We start from the raw sequence: 14,699 nt of genomic DNA, 5'->3' as shown, positions 1-14,699 counted from the left end.
TGTTTCGAAATTGTAGTAGCTATTTATGTTGTTGTTGTTTAATGACATTGTGAATATAATAATTTTTGACATTTAACTACCGGTATGTATCTAATCCGGTTTCGGCATGAGAAAAGTATTAATCGCAAATTCCAGCACTAACGGATACCGGGAAACAGAAATAAGACACCCGGTCACGAATGCGGAGCCACGCCCTAAAATAACATGTGACCACAAGGCGTTTGTGACGCATTCATGCGTTCCAACTTTGTCTTAATTGTCTGTAGGTTCTAAATTGCTTATGAGCTTGGCTTCCCTTCAGAAAGTAGCTGATTATTGTACTCTACAGCTGTATTTTCCTACAGTTACTAATAATACTAGCAACAAAACAGATTTAATTCCTTAAAATGATATTGCCAGATGGAAGAAAATAATAAGGTAGGCCTAAACTGTAATAAGATATACCTTAAAGACTGCTTGTGTTTAATCCTGAATCCAGTTGCCCCTCTTGTACTGGGATAAAACAATAGGGAACCCATGAACCTTATGCAGGAGTACATGTGTTTTGTAGACACACCTGGGTTCTAGACTGGCTGAGGTAAACATTTTAGGAAAGCCTGGGTTTTTAATATCGAAGTCATTCTAAGGGGTAGGTTTGACAAAGCAAATGAGTGAGTGAGTCTTTGACATGAAGACAGTGGTTAGATTCTGCCATTGGGACTGCTCTGATGTTTCCATTCTCTCCTGGTTATGACCATAGAGCCTTGTCCCAGTCTCTAGACCTGCCTGTCTGTGTGATGGATGACCACCTGACCTCTGAAGCTGTCAATGAGATGGTAAGTTGACCTTGTCATTTCATATTACAACATTAATCCAATAAAATGTTATAGTGATGCTATCATTGGCAATGTTGACGTACCACAACCATCTCTGTTGTGTTGCAGTTGTTTAATTGGCCCAACGTTGCCAATGCTCCTCCACTCTTTAACAGTTAATAATTATTTCAGTATGATATTTGTTGTTTATTAAGTTTGATTATTTGCAATATAATTACATTTCTACCAGGAGCAGAGCAATTGTACCAGGAGCAGAGCAACCTCAGTGATGGAAACCACAGAAGAGGGGAAGCTCAACAATGTGGAACATCTGACACTTATGGACTTCCTTCAAAACCTAACTGAGAAGTATGTTCTGTTTTCTTTGGTACTATCACACCTTCAAGGAAATAGGATTAAATTAGAAACTGATCAATCGGAAAAAAATGTTCAGTGCTAGAAAAGTTGTCACATTGCAATTTTGCCAAAACAACTGACACAAAGCAAGTATAACTTCACGATCAGGCAAATAATTAAATAAAAACAATTCTGCCACGCATCCTGATATGACAACATTTATAACAATATTGTTTTCAGGCAATGGAGGGGGATTCGTGAGGGCATGTTTGACCCGGTAAGATCATGTTACTGACAATTTAATCAGATTACCATGAAAACTCTGCCTAATGTTTAACCTTGTTCATAAGCTTTTGAAAGACGCACTATGCAACATTTTAAAACACTTCTTCTGTTTCTGGAATACAGCTGACAAAACAACAGCTTGCCGGCTTGTGTCTGAGGATTGTCCAGTTTTTATCGGACAAGCTGATGCAGATCATCATCCCAGGTCTTTACGAACTACTGGGCATCCAAGATGCTGCCTCTTCTCCATTGTCACAGAGATCTCTCACAGCGTCACTCACCAGTCTGTTAGACGATAAGGTTAACACCAAGTCCCGCGTGAGATTTACTGAGGCTGGTGTACCTAAGAGGCCAGGCAGTCGAAAGTCTTACAATAGCTTTCGCATCCCGACTCCCTACCCTTCCTCCAACTGTATGGAGCAGGAAGAGGAAGAAGTGCAGGAATCACAACTTAAGTTCAAGGAGATTTACCTGACTAAGGGCAGTCTGGGCAGTGGAAGCTACCTGCCCAAGGGGGCCATGAGGTATGTTCTTAAAGGGAAATTTAACAACTTCATATTCATCTCCAGCATCACCATATGTGAAAATTACACATTTCCATGCTTTGTAGTAAAAAAAATATAGAGGGACGTAACTGTTTCCAATAGTGCTGAGAAATTAGTGCTTTTTGAGGTTGGTTTGGTTTCCATTCAAATATTTAAAAAATAATCACGGTTTTGGATTTCAATACTTTTTTTAGACATTGAATGCACTATGGATTATGTGTGTTGAATGCTGTAACAACACATAATAAAACAATGAATACAAGTCCCATGATGGTAGTGACTGTCCATTACTGTTTATGACTTATCAACCATCATTTACTTTCTCATATAAAATATTTATTTGATGACTTTATTATTTCATTCCAAGTCATCAACTCATCTATAGAGCTGCTGCTTATCCTGTCTGACAAAATCACTATTTTAGTAGTTCTTCTAAGTAAATAAGACCTACTTTTATGACCGCTGAACACCAACTGTCAATCACTTAGATCATGTATTTCCAGGTAGAGGATCCTCGCAACGCAACTGCTTTTTATCTCTCTCATGCATTCTCTCGTCTCTCCGTCTCAGTCAATGAGGTTTCCGTATCTGCTCCACACAGAGTGGACAAGCAAGTGGGCGTGCAATGGATTATGGGAATTAATTGCCGTATTTTCTGTGCTAAACTATGTAGAATATTGGCCTGTTGGAAACTACAACTCCCTACTACATTGCATAGTTCGTGCTTGATCTGATTTATCTCTACAGAAACTGAGCATCGAGCTCACAGAAGAAGAAAAAAATTAACTATATGGAATTCAAATAATTGAGCCGACGTCGGTCAATTAGTTGTTTAAAAACCGAAAAATAACAAAAATGTTGGTTAAATGCTCAGCTCTAGATTCTAATGACATCATCAGTGTGCATCGTGTGATTTTAACCAATTATGAGTAGGCATTGCCTACTAATTGGTTGATGATGTCATAGAAAACACTTATCTTCCTCTTTCTTTTTTACTACAAAACATAGAAATGCCCGTTTTTCACATATGCTGATGTTGGGGTGGTGCTGGAGATGATGAATATGAAGTTGAAACATTTAGAAATTTCCCTTTAACATTTCTTCAAACTGCCTTGTATTTATGATTGTCCTTGAAGTTATTAGAAGTTACAGTATTTGAAGTTTATAGCAATTTGGATTTTTGTAGAGGATAGATGTTGCCAGGATAGATAGATATCTACAGGCCAGTTTCAATACAAATGACTTATACAAAATACATTTTATTGGGCTTTAGAAATTAAGCAGTTAGGCTGACATCACACTAAGGTTTTTTCTCAGAGAAACAGCAGCGTTTTCCTCATTGTTTTCAATGGTGCAGATGTATTTGACACACTGAATGTGCATCACAGCCTTACATATTATTTGTTTGACTTTGATGATTTCTGCGTTTTTTTCCCCAAGGACTCTAACCTCTCTGTCTGATGTGCAGAAGAAAACAACCAACTCTGAGACGCTACAAGTCCTCTTAGGTGTCTCAGAGGACACCCTTGTCACCTGTGTGCAGGACAGCCTGCAAGGTTCTCTCTCCAAACTTGCATGCATGTCCAATTCTCCATCTGGAAGTGCAGGCTCTATGATGCTAACCCCTGCTGTAATGGCAGAGTTGGCTAAAGATGTCAAGTCGGCCTTATCAGTGGTCGTTAAGAGTGCCTCCGCAAGTCAAACCTCTCTAGTGACACCGGTAAGGGGAGACTCACAGACCAAGGTGACTGAGAGCATGGTGAGAGAGCTGGCTGTTAAACTTGAAAAAGTTGACCAAGAGAGCAAGAGTCTAACAGGGCAAGTCATGACCACCATCTCTGACACAATGGTGGCTTTTGTTGACGAGAACGAACACAATTTGCTGGAAGATCTGAAGGACAAGATCACGTTTTTGGCATCGCATGTTGGCTTCATTGAGGATCTTGATGCCCTGATAAGGAAATACGAGAGCAGCTACAATATTAGTGAATCTGGTTCCTCCTGCACGCTCACATCTAAGAGCATCCAAAAACTCTCTAGCCGGGAGTTTCAAACATCAGCAATACAAGCAGTGAGTGGAGTTCTTGACAAAAAAGTCAGTAGTTTGAGCTTTCCTAGTTCAGTCGTTCAGTCTGAGTTAACAGGTGCTGTATCAGGTCAAACATTGTCTGGCATTGTAAAGACAGAGTCAATTCACCCAGTGGGCTCAGCAGCGTCAGTAGTTGTTAAGACTTTCGTGTCAGATATGAAGTCCTTGGCTGAATCTGAAGAGAGTCCCCAACAGAAGAGTGCCTGGTCTGCTGCTGTTCACATTTACCACAGCATCCAAAACAACTTGAAAGATTATTTCGGCAAGCTTCAGCGATGTGCCTTAAAGAGCATTGTCACATCTGATGATAACATCACAAATGCTGAGTTTAAGGAGACAGTTCCACTTCCTTGCTTAAACATGAAATATAGGCCCAGTAAGAGTGAGCCTCAGTTGCCAGAGTCCACTGGTGCAGTTACTTTACAAAGAGGCCTAAGTGAGAGCTCAAAACTTCTTTGGGCAAAAAAAGAGTCAGAAGAAAGCAAGCTCCTTCTGACAACTTGCACCAAAGAAGTCATCTCAGAGCTTCTGGTCTTGTACAAGACTGAGATGTCAAAGGAGGACCCCCTGTACACTGTTGGAGAAAAAGGATCAGGCTTCTCTATTGAGAGAGAGAAATGTGTAGAGGGTGTTCTGGCTCAGCTTGGGGATATTGCCCATTCCAGGGCCTCATCACCAATAGTATGTGAGTTCCCCTGTCAAATTGAGGACAGCAGAAGTAAGGCCACAGCTTCTTTGACCAGTCTGTTAGATTGTATTAGAAAACTCTCAAGTGAGGAATTTAAGAGAAATGCCACTCAAGCAGTGAGTGAGTTCCTAGTTAAAAAGTCCACCAGTAGCTTAACTAGTGCACAGCCTGCTTATTCTGTAGCATCCAGGTCTTGTTCCATTCAAAACCAGTACACATGGTCAAAGGATATTTGTGCGGATTCTGCTGCCTTTGGCATCATTGAAACATTTGTGGAAGACCTGCAGAGCTCGGCGCAACCTGCAGAAGTAGAGGAGAGAGAACCTGACCTCCAGGAAAATGCACAAAAGCTACAGAGCAGGATCTGGTCTGCTACCACTAGTTTATATAACAATATTAAGAAGACATTAAAGGACTTCATCATTCACCAGCGGAGGTCAGACATGCTGAGCAGAATGTCTAGTCATATACCCACAGAGGACTCTGGACATCTTGGGACTAAGGAGTACCTTGGTTTGGCAAGCCAGGACTTGAGGCAAGCTAGTAAGAGTGTGCCTCACTTGCACAGTTTGAACCTTGAAGTGGCTCTACACAGGGGTGTCAGCGAGAGTTCAAAACTTCTCTGGACTGAAACAGACGAGGCTCTACTGACCAATAGTACCAAAGAGGTCATTTCAACAATCTTGACCTCATGCGAGGATCAGGCATCAAATGCACCTTGCTTCTCCACAGTAGGAAAGAAAATATCTGATATGTCCCTTGAGGTCAACATGTTGGTAGGTGGTGTTCTGTCTCAGCTGAAGGACATCTCCTTGTCAAGGTCCCCAACACCATGTGAAGACATGTTTGAACGTCTCCAAGGTTCTCCTGAGCGAACCTCTCCAGTAAGTCTAGATTGCAGCACGGCTGCCTCCAAAGGCATTGCATCTTCCCACAGTCTTTCAACAAAGAGCCTCCAAAAACTCTCTAGTCATGAGTTCCAAACCAAAGCTGAGAAAGGAGTGAGTGAGGTCCTCTCTAGATCATTTAACATTGTGGAGGAAGGCACAACAGATAAGTACCTCCAGTCTGTATCTACATCCACCACATCTACTGATATTATACAAACCATGGTGAAAGACCAGCAGGAGCTCACCCAGACCACCCAATCATCTGACATGGTATCTGGAACCTCCCTGCTCACCACTGGACAGGTTTCTGAGAAAAGAATCTGGTCTGTTGCTCGTAACATCTACTACAGTCTGCAAAGTAAGATTACAGAGTTTCTCAGAAAAGATCTTCAAAGATCAGACACAACACTTGGTTCAATCCAAATCTTTACATATCAAAGCAGTCCTGCATCACAAAGAGCAAGTCTCGGCCATCTTGAGGTCAACCAGAGCAGTGTTACACCTGGTGTAAACGATGCCTGTGTGGACATTCCGCACAAATTACTACCTAAAACCACTGAGCTCTCAGGATCCATGCTGGAGGATATTGGCACGATCCGTTGTAGGAGTGCTGACAGCCAAAATACAAGAAATACCTCTTCTTCACGCTCTTCCATCTCTCTAACACCTACTTCAAAATTAAGGCAGTCGAAATGGCACTTTGCTTTACCCGGGACTCCCATCCCCACTGAGTTTCCTGCTCAGATTGACTTTCCCATTGTTAGAAACACAATCATTGAGGACTTCTTTCACACAGAGGACTTACTTCCTGTAACCTTTGTGGACAAAGTCAGGCAAGCTGCTGGGGTGGTAGTGGACATTATGGTGGAAAGTGTTGAGAACACACAGGAAAATGGACAGGGTGCTTCACATCTTGACGACCTCCGATCTGCTGTTAGGAAATTGAGAAAAATCATTTCCACTTGGACCATCCACATTTTCAGTCATGAATTGGTGGATAAAGTGATAGCCCTTCAGGACAGCCACAGCACTCCACAGGTCTTAACATTGGAAGCAGCCAAAAGTGCTTCAGACTCCATTCTTTCAAGGCTGAAATGGGGAAAGGAACAATGTGCCATATCCAAGGAGCTCTCCTCTCAGCTTCTCCAGATATTTGCTGAAGAGACAGTGAAGTGCTTCCTGAGACAGTGGTCAGATGAGTATGAAAACATAAACTTTGATGTTTCAGTCCAGAACGATCCAAAGACTTCTACTTGCATGGTCATTCTTCAAATGATCACCAAAGCCACTGCTAAATGTTATTTTGAGTCCGCTACCAGCGTGGCCACCAGTGGCATTGTAGAAGGCGTGTTTGATTTGGAAAGGGATACCATCAGCAGTACTGGAGAGCAGGTCCTCACCTTCAATACAAAGGTATAGTACACATACATCTTTCATGAATAACACTGCTGTTGACCTTTTATGAGATATATGATTCTTTGTGTCATGGCATTGCACTGCTTCTTTGCAATTGATATGCTGTACTTTAAGATATCGAAAAATGTTCAGTTTGTTTTAATGTGCCTTTTCCCACCAACCAGGGTTCCAAGAAAGTTAGTAAGAACCTCTGTCCTCAAGAGTCTCTGGAGTACCAGCCTCAGAACATTTCCCCTACTGTGTACTTTACAGGTAAGCCCTGCTGCTGTTTAGGCTGCTGCTCAGTCAAGACTGAGACATTATCCCTTTACCATTCCACTAATTCATTTGGAAAGACATTGTACTCCTCTGAGTTGTTACCTATGACATACTGTACTGTGGGCTGGGTGGTAGCCTAGTGGGTTAAGAGGTTGGGCCAGTAACCGATAGGTTGCTGGTTCAGAATCCCTGAGTTCACGAGGCAAAATCTGTCAATGTGCTCTTGAGCAAGGCACTTCATCCTAATTGCTCCTTGTAAGTCTCTCTGGATAAGAGTGTCTGATAAATGAGTAAAAATGTAAATTGATGGCATGCTGGATGGTCTTTCGTTGCAGAGACGATGACAACATCTCATGGCTCCTTTTCTCCAGAGGGAATTTATGATATCGCATCGTCCTTCCCACTTGAAGAGAAGAGTCGCAAACCCTCCCTTTTCACCAGATTGTCTAGATCCATCACGAAAGGCTTTCTCAGCCCATTCAAATCTTCAAGAAAAACCAAATTATTTAATTAAATTCCTCATTATAAACAACGAGAGCATTCATTTGTTCAGATGAGAATCTAATCGTATTGGTCACATACGCCGAAAACAACTGTGAGATGCTTTATTACGAGCCCATTCCCAACAATGCAGAGTTAAAAAGTAAGAAAATATTTTCTAAATAGTAACACAATAACAATAACAAGGCTATATACAAGGAGTACCAGTACCGAGTCAATGTGCATGGGTGCGAGGTAGTTGAGGTAATACAGTATGTACATGTAGGTAAGGGTAAAAGTGACTAGGCAATCAGGATAGATAATAAACACAGTAGCAGCAGCTAGTGTGAAAGTCGGTCAGTGTCACAGTGAATGTGTGGGTAGAGTGTAGTGAGTGTGCATCGAGCCAATTCAAGAGAGTCAGTGGAAAACAATTAGAAAAATACATCGATAACAAAGGGGGTCAATGCAAATAGTGCAGGTGGCCATTTAATTGACGTTCAGCAGTCTAATGACTTGGGGGTAGAAGCTGTTCAGCAGTCTAATGACTTGGGTGTAGAAGCTGTTCAGCAGTCTAATGACTTGGGGGTAGAAGCTGTTCAGCAGTCTAATGACTTGGGGGTAGAAGCTGTTCAGCAGTCTAATGACTTGGGGGTAGAAGCTGTTCAGCAGTCTAATGACTTGGGGGTAGAAGCTGTTCAGCAGTCTAATGACTTGGGGGTAGACTCTGTTCAGCAGTCTAATGACTTGGGGGTAGACGCTGTTCGGCAGTCTAATGACTTGGGGGTAGAAGCTGTTCAGCAGTCGTATGGCTAGGGGGTAGAAGCTGTTCAGCAGTCTAATGACCAGGATCCTGGTGTCTACCCAATGTGGTGAGCACTCCTCCTGGACAGAGTCCGCGCTACATTCAGCTGCTACAACCATGGTCTCTGTGTGAAGGCACTGTTAGAGAGTCAATCAACCAGAACAAGGTTAGGAGACCAAATCTGTGTCCTAGCATTGTGAAATACTGTATATGTAATGGCCTCAATACATTAATGAAGTGCCCTTACATCCTATCCTCTCCCCATACTGAAACAACTTGTTAGGGTGAACCAATAAGACTGACACTATATACCTTCTAAGCATGATAGTTGGCTCATGATTTGTTTCAGGACTTGTTAGGGTAAACCTATAACAGATTCTAACCCCAAGTCATAAGACTGCTGAACAATTAATCAAATGGCCACCGGACAAGTTCAAATGTTTTATTATTTGTTACTTTAGTTTATTGGGTAAATATTCTCTTCAACTCTTCTTGAACTGCACTGTTTGTTAAGGGCTTGTAAGTAAAGTATTTCACGGAAAGATCTACACTTGTTGTATTCAGCATGTGACAAATAAAGTTTGATTTGATTTGACTATGTACCTTCTAAGCATGATGGTTGGCTCATGATTTGTTTGTACTGAAATCTATTCAGGGAGGATAAGGGTATATCATAGGCAGTGATGTAGTGGTAAAACCATTGACTGGTAAATGCTGATTGCCGTTCAGGATTAAAGAAGTAACGCTCCCTCTACTTTCAATGCATCTTCCACAAAAGGTGGGTAAATGCTTGAACAAAATAAAATAAAAAGTGTGTAAACAGCTTTTACATGTGTTCCCCCCCACCACCACTGATTATAGGAGGCTTCTTCTGACAGTATTCACACCTTTCATAAGAAACCTCCAGAGAAATATTCATATTCACCGTAGCTGTCATTTAAACTTGGACTAACCTGGCCAAGGCCAAACAGTATATGGGGTTTTCTCTGGGTGTGCGGTCACAGTGGAGAGAAAAGGAACCCACTGAGGTGGTGAGGATCTGGGCGGAGTTTGGCGAGGCAAACACAGGTCTGAGATTGGTGTCTCTGGAAATGGGCGGGAGCGGGACTCTGCTCCTCCATTGGTTGCTGTTCTGATCCCCACTCTCATCCTCCTCACATCCCTTCCCATCCCCTCTTCTTCTCTCTTTCATCCCTCGTGGCCACAGGGTGTAGCTTCGGTAGTTGAAGAGGTTTATCCTGGGATGCCAGGGCGCGGAGCGGGCAGGATACATGAGATGGGCAGTTGATGGGGGTCAAACTTTGAGAGGCTGTGGACATCACCCTGATACCCGCCTTGGCCTCACTCCTCCTGGGCTTGGAGGACATCTTGGGGAGGGTGAAGCCGTCCACCAGGACCGTGTCGCCCACCCTGTTCCTGAACAGAGCCCTGTTGAGGCCCATGCAGTGCCTGGATGCTGCCCTCCTCTGCCCCAGCCTCACCCAGCCCTTTATCTGGAGGTATGTCCGCATGGGCAGGGCCATACCTGGGAGGACCACCACAGAGCACAGCCTGGTGGCCAGGTGACTCACACACTCCCTGTGGCCGTACTGAAGGGCGATCCTCAGGGGGTCGCGACCCTGGGGATCCCGACAGGCAAGGGTCAGAACGCTGCTGGCGATAAAGAGTTTGAGGATGGTGAGCTGGCCGTGCTCGATGGAGGCGACAGCGGGACACTTGGCGACGTCGGGGTGGGCCGTCTGGTGGCACCACTCACGGTAATGGTGAACCCCCACCGGCTCAATGACACGCACCCCCCTCTCCAGCAGCCAGCCGGCCAGGTCCAGGTGGCCCAGAGAAGCAGCGATGTAGAGTGCCACCCGGAGCTGGAACCTGGAATAATACAGAATCAATGTATTTATAACACGTTTCAAGTTTTTTTTGTCAAGTTCACAAGATACAGTGGGTTATAAAACAGTACAGTAAAATGCTTACTTGCAAGCTCTTTCCCACAATGCAGTATTAAATATCAGGGTAAGAGAAAAAACGTATGAAGGAAAAAAACACGAGAATATAAGCTATATACAGGGTCAGTACTATCATTGTAAGCTATATACAGTGTCAGTACTGTCATTGTAAGCTACATACAGGGTCAGTACCATTATTGTAAGCTACATACAGGGTCAGTACCATTATTGTAAGCTACATAGAGGGTCAGTACTATCATTGTAAGCTATATACAGGGTCAGTACTATCATTGTAAGCTATATACAGGGTCAGTACCATTATTGTAAGCTACATACAGGGTCAGTACCATTATTGTAAGCTATATACAGGGTCAGTACTATCATTGTAAGCTATATACAGGGTCAGTACCATCATTGTAAGCTATATACAGGGTCAGTACCATCATTGTAAGCTATATAAAGGTTCAGTACCATCACTGTTGATAGTAAGTCTATCATACAGTTCAGTGTGTAGATGTGTATTCTGACATCACAGGTCTCTCCCTAGACAGGTGTCGTTGGACGGTCAGTCTGTGTCCCAGAAAGCAGCCTCTGAGGAACTCCGCCCACCCATCCCAGGTGTCTAACCGTAGAGTAGCCCCTGAGAGACAGAGACACATGCAGGTTGTCCTCCTGGTTTCCATGAACCAAGAATGTGTTCCATACAGTCCATTTGTCTCTGTGTTACATCCATAAGGTGTTGAGCCAGAGGACCATTGATCTACTGCACAAGGAAGGCCATACCCAGGTCAATGGCGTAGTCGTGCAGCCGGTTGCAGTCGTAGAGTTGCAGGCCGGTGGGAGAGCTCAGTCTGAAGGAGCTGACAGGAAGCCCACACTGCTGGGACACCAGGGTCATTAGCCTGGCCACAGACGTACTCAGGAGAAACACAGTGCCCAAGACTGAGAGGGTCTCCCCCGTCACGGCACTGAGCACACGCACCACCGGCTCCCGCTGAAGTATAAGACCATGGACATACAGTAAATTCACTTGTTTTACATAAATACCTATGTTGTGTTTATACACCGAGTAAACAAAACATTATGAACACCTGTTCTTTCCATGACAAAGACTGACCAGGTGAATCCAGGTGAAAGCTATGATCCCTTAATGATGTCACTTGTTAAATCCACTTCAGTGTAGATGAAGGGGAACGGACAGGTTAAAGAAGGATTTTTAAGCCTTGAGACAATTGAGGTATAGATTGTGTATGTGTGCCATTCAGAGGGTGAATGGGCAAGACAAAATATTAAAGTGCCTTTGAACGGGGTAGTAGGTGCCAGGTGCACCGGTTTGTGTCAAGAACTGCAATGCTGCTGGGGTTTTTCACACTCAACAGTTTCCTGTGTGTATCATGAATGGTCCACCACCCAAAGAACATCCAGCCAACTTGGCACAACTGTTGGAAGCATTGGAGTCAACATGGGCCAGCATCCCTGTGGAACGCTTTCAAACACCTTGTAGAGTCCATGCCCCAACGAATTGAGGCTGTTCTGATGGCAGAAGGCGGGGTGCAACTCAATATTAGGAAGGTGTTACTAATGTTTGGTACACTCAGTATATATAAGTTAGGAGTCATATAATTACAGGGGTAAGATGAAGTGGCTCCTTTGCACTGATCTTAGGTCTGGTTTGTGTTTTTACTGCTAATGGTAAAGGTTAGGATTTGGTGAGAGTAAACTGATCCTAGATCTGTGCCCAAGGGCAATTTCTATCCAGAGACAAATCAAAGGTCCATGCTATTTAAACTTATAATCTACCACCATCTCGTGGCTCAAACTTGTAACAACATTTTCTAATTCATGTGCTGTACTGAGTTTTGTTCTATCACATTGAACACTAATCTGGGTGCAGATTAAATTGAACACTAATCTGGGTGAAAATTAAATTGAAGACTAATCTGGGTGCAGATTAAATTGTTAACAGAAATATTATGAATATGTATTTCAATGAACCCAAAGGGCCTCTTCTTCTCCTACTATACGGCCTGCTGTGCTCTACTGTACTCTACTGTACTCTGCTGTACTCTGTCTGCTGTACTCTGCTGTGCTCTACTGTAGTCTGCTGTACTCTGCTGTGCTCTACTGTACTCTGCTGTACTCTGTCTGCTGTACTCTGCTGTGCTCTACTGTAGTCTGCTGTACTCTGCTGTACTCTGCTGTACTCTACTGTACTCTGTCTGCTGTACTTTACTGTACTCTGCTGTACTCTACTGTACTATACACCACTGGGTATACAGACTCTTCAGATACTGTTAGCGAACACCAGACTGAGGTCGAGGCGATTACATGGGGAAAAGGTTTATGACTGTAAGGGTGTTTGGTACAAAGGCAACACTACATCGGGCCACATTTCAGCTCTATCCCAGGTCAACCATACAATACTATAGATTTCCACTCTAGTCAACCAGCAAGAAGGAGAGACAGACAGAAGGTCTGGCTTTGACTATGTCAATGATGGGATGTGTAAGTAAGGAGTAAGGAACACAAATAAACATTATTCTGATGGTTAAATTTGTACTTAGATACATAACCACTCTCCTCTGTTAGCAAATCTTCCACAGAACTTTGTGGAACAGAGTGAGTTCTGTCCCTGTCCGGCTCTGGACATGTACCCAGGGACCTCTGTACAACAACACTTCACACTCACGAAGCAGTGTTCTTACTAACCAATCACTCTACCATAACCATGGTCTCGGTATAAAGCAGTGTCCTTACTAACCAATCACTCTACCATAACCATGGTCTTGGTTGAGCAAGGGCAACATTACTTTAAGTCTCAAGCAGGGTGACCTCAACATACTATATATCACCGTACTATATACCACCACACTATACAGTGGGGCAAAAAAGTATTTAGTCAGACACCAATTGTGCAAGTTCTCCCACGTAAAAAGATGAGAGAGGCCTGTAATTTTCATCATAGGTACACTTCAACTATGACAGACAAAATGAGAAAAAAAATTCCAGAAAAATCACATTTTTAGATTTTTAATGAATTTATTTGCAAATTATGGTGGAAAATAAGTATTTGGTACAACTATTTTATTTTACCTTTAGGCAAGTCAGTTAAGAACAAATTCTTATTTTCAATGACGGCCTAGGAACAGTTGATGATGGGACCCCTGCCTGTTCAGGGGTAGAACGACAGATTTTTACTGTGTCAGCTCGGGGGTTGAACTTGCAACCTTCCGGTTACTAGTCCACCGCTACCCTGCCGCCCCATATAACCATATAACCATACTATATAATCATACTATATAACCATACTATATATTACCACACTCTATATCACCATAATATATATAATGATACTATATAACCATATAACCATACTATATAACCATACTATTTAACCATATCACCACACTATATATATCACCATACTATATATTACCACACTATATCACCATACTATATATCACCACACTATATCTGAAACACTTTATGTTAATGATAGTATAAAGCTGTTTCAAGCAATAGCCAGCTCACTTTGATATGCATTTTCAAGCACGGGTAGAAACAGCTAGGTGTTCGGCTGGTACCTTCAGCAGGCAGCAGATGGCACTGCTAGGGGTGATGCCAACGTCTGTCAGGACCCAGCTGTCCCGAAGGATGGCACCAGCATAGCTCAGCTCCAGGAAGTGCCTCACCTGCTTGTCGTCTGACAGTTGCACGTGGAAGTAATCCTGCCAGAGGAAGAAGATTGGAAACACAAGGAGCCGTAATTGAGTGTCCCATACAATCAGAATGAGAGGGCTCAACACTGATGGAGCCGTAATGGAGGGTGTCCCACACAGACACCCATTATGGAGGGTGTTCCACCCAGACAGATGTCAATGTTTACCATACAATAATTGTAAAAGTGTCCAATTGTGTACAATTAAGAAAATAGGCCCAAGGAGGTGTGGTATATGGCCAATATACCACGGCCAAGGGCTGTTCTTAGGCACAACGCAATGCGGAGGTATATTGGCCATATACCACAAACCCCCAAGGTGAATTCTTTTTTTTTTTTTCAATTTAGTGGTATCCAATTGGTAGTTACAGTCTTGTCCCATTGCTACAAATCCCATTTGGACTTGGGTGCACACATATAGAAGGTGC

The 14,699-nt window shown here is 43.1% G+C and overlaps 1 pseudogene; it reads right to left on the bottom strand.

Moving 5' to 3' along the window:
* Positions 1-8,632: 8,632 nt before the first annotated feature.
* Positions 8,633-14,699, bottom strand: part of LOC139414418 (protein ANKUB1-like) — a 7,427-nt pseudogene continuing 1,360 nt past the window's right edge.

The sequence above is a fragment of the Oncorhynchus clarkii genome, chromosome 1 (genome assembly GCF_045791955.1).
Source record: "Oncorhynchus clarkii lewisi isolate Uvic-CL-2024 chromosome 1, UVic_Ocla_1.0, whole genome shotgun sequence".
Lineage (NCBI taxonomy): Eukaryota > Metazoa > Chordata > Actinopteri > Salmoniformes > Salmonidae > Oncorhynchus > Oncorhynchus clarkii.
This window is presented reverse-complemented; position numbering and strand designations above follow the sequence as displayed.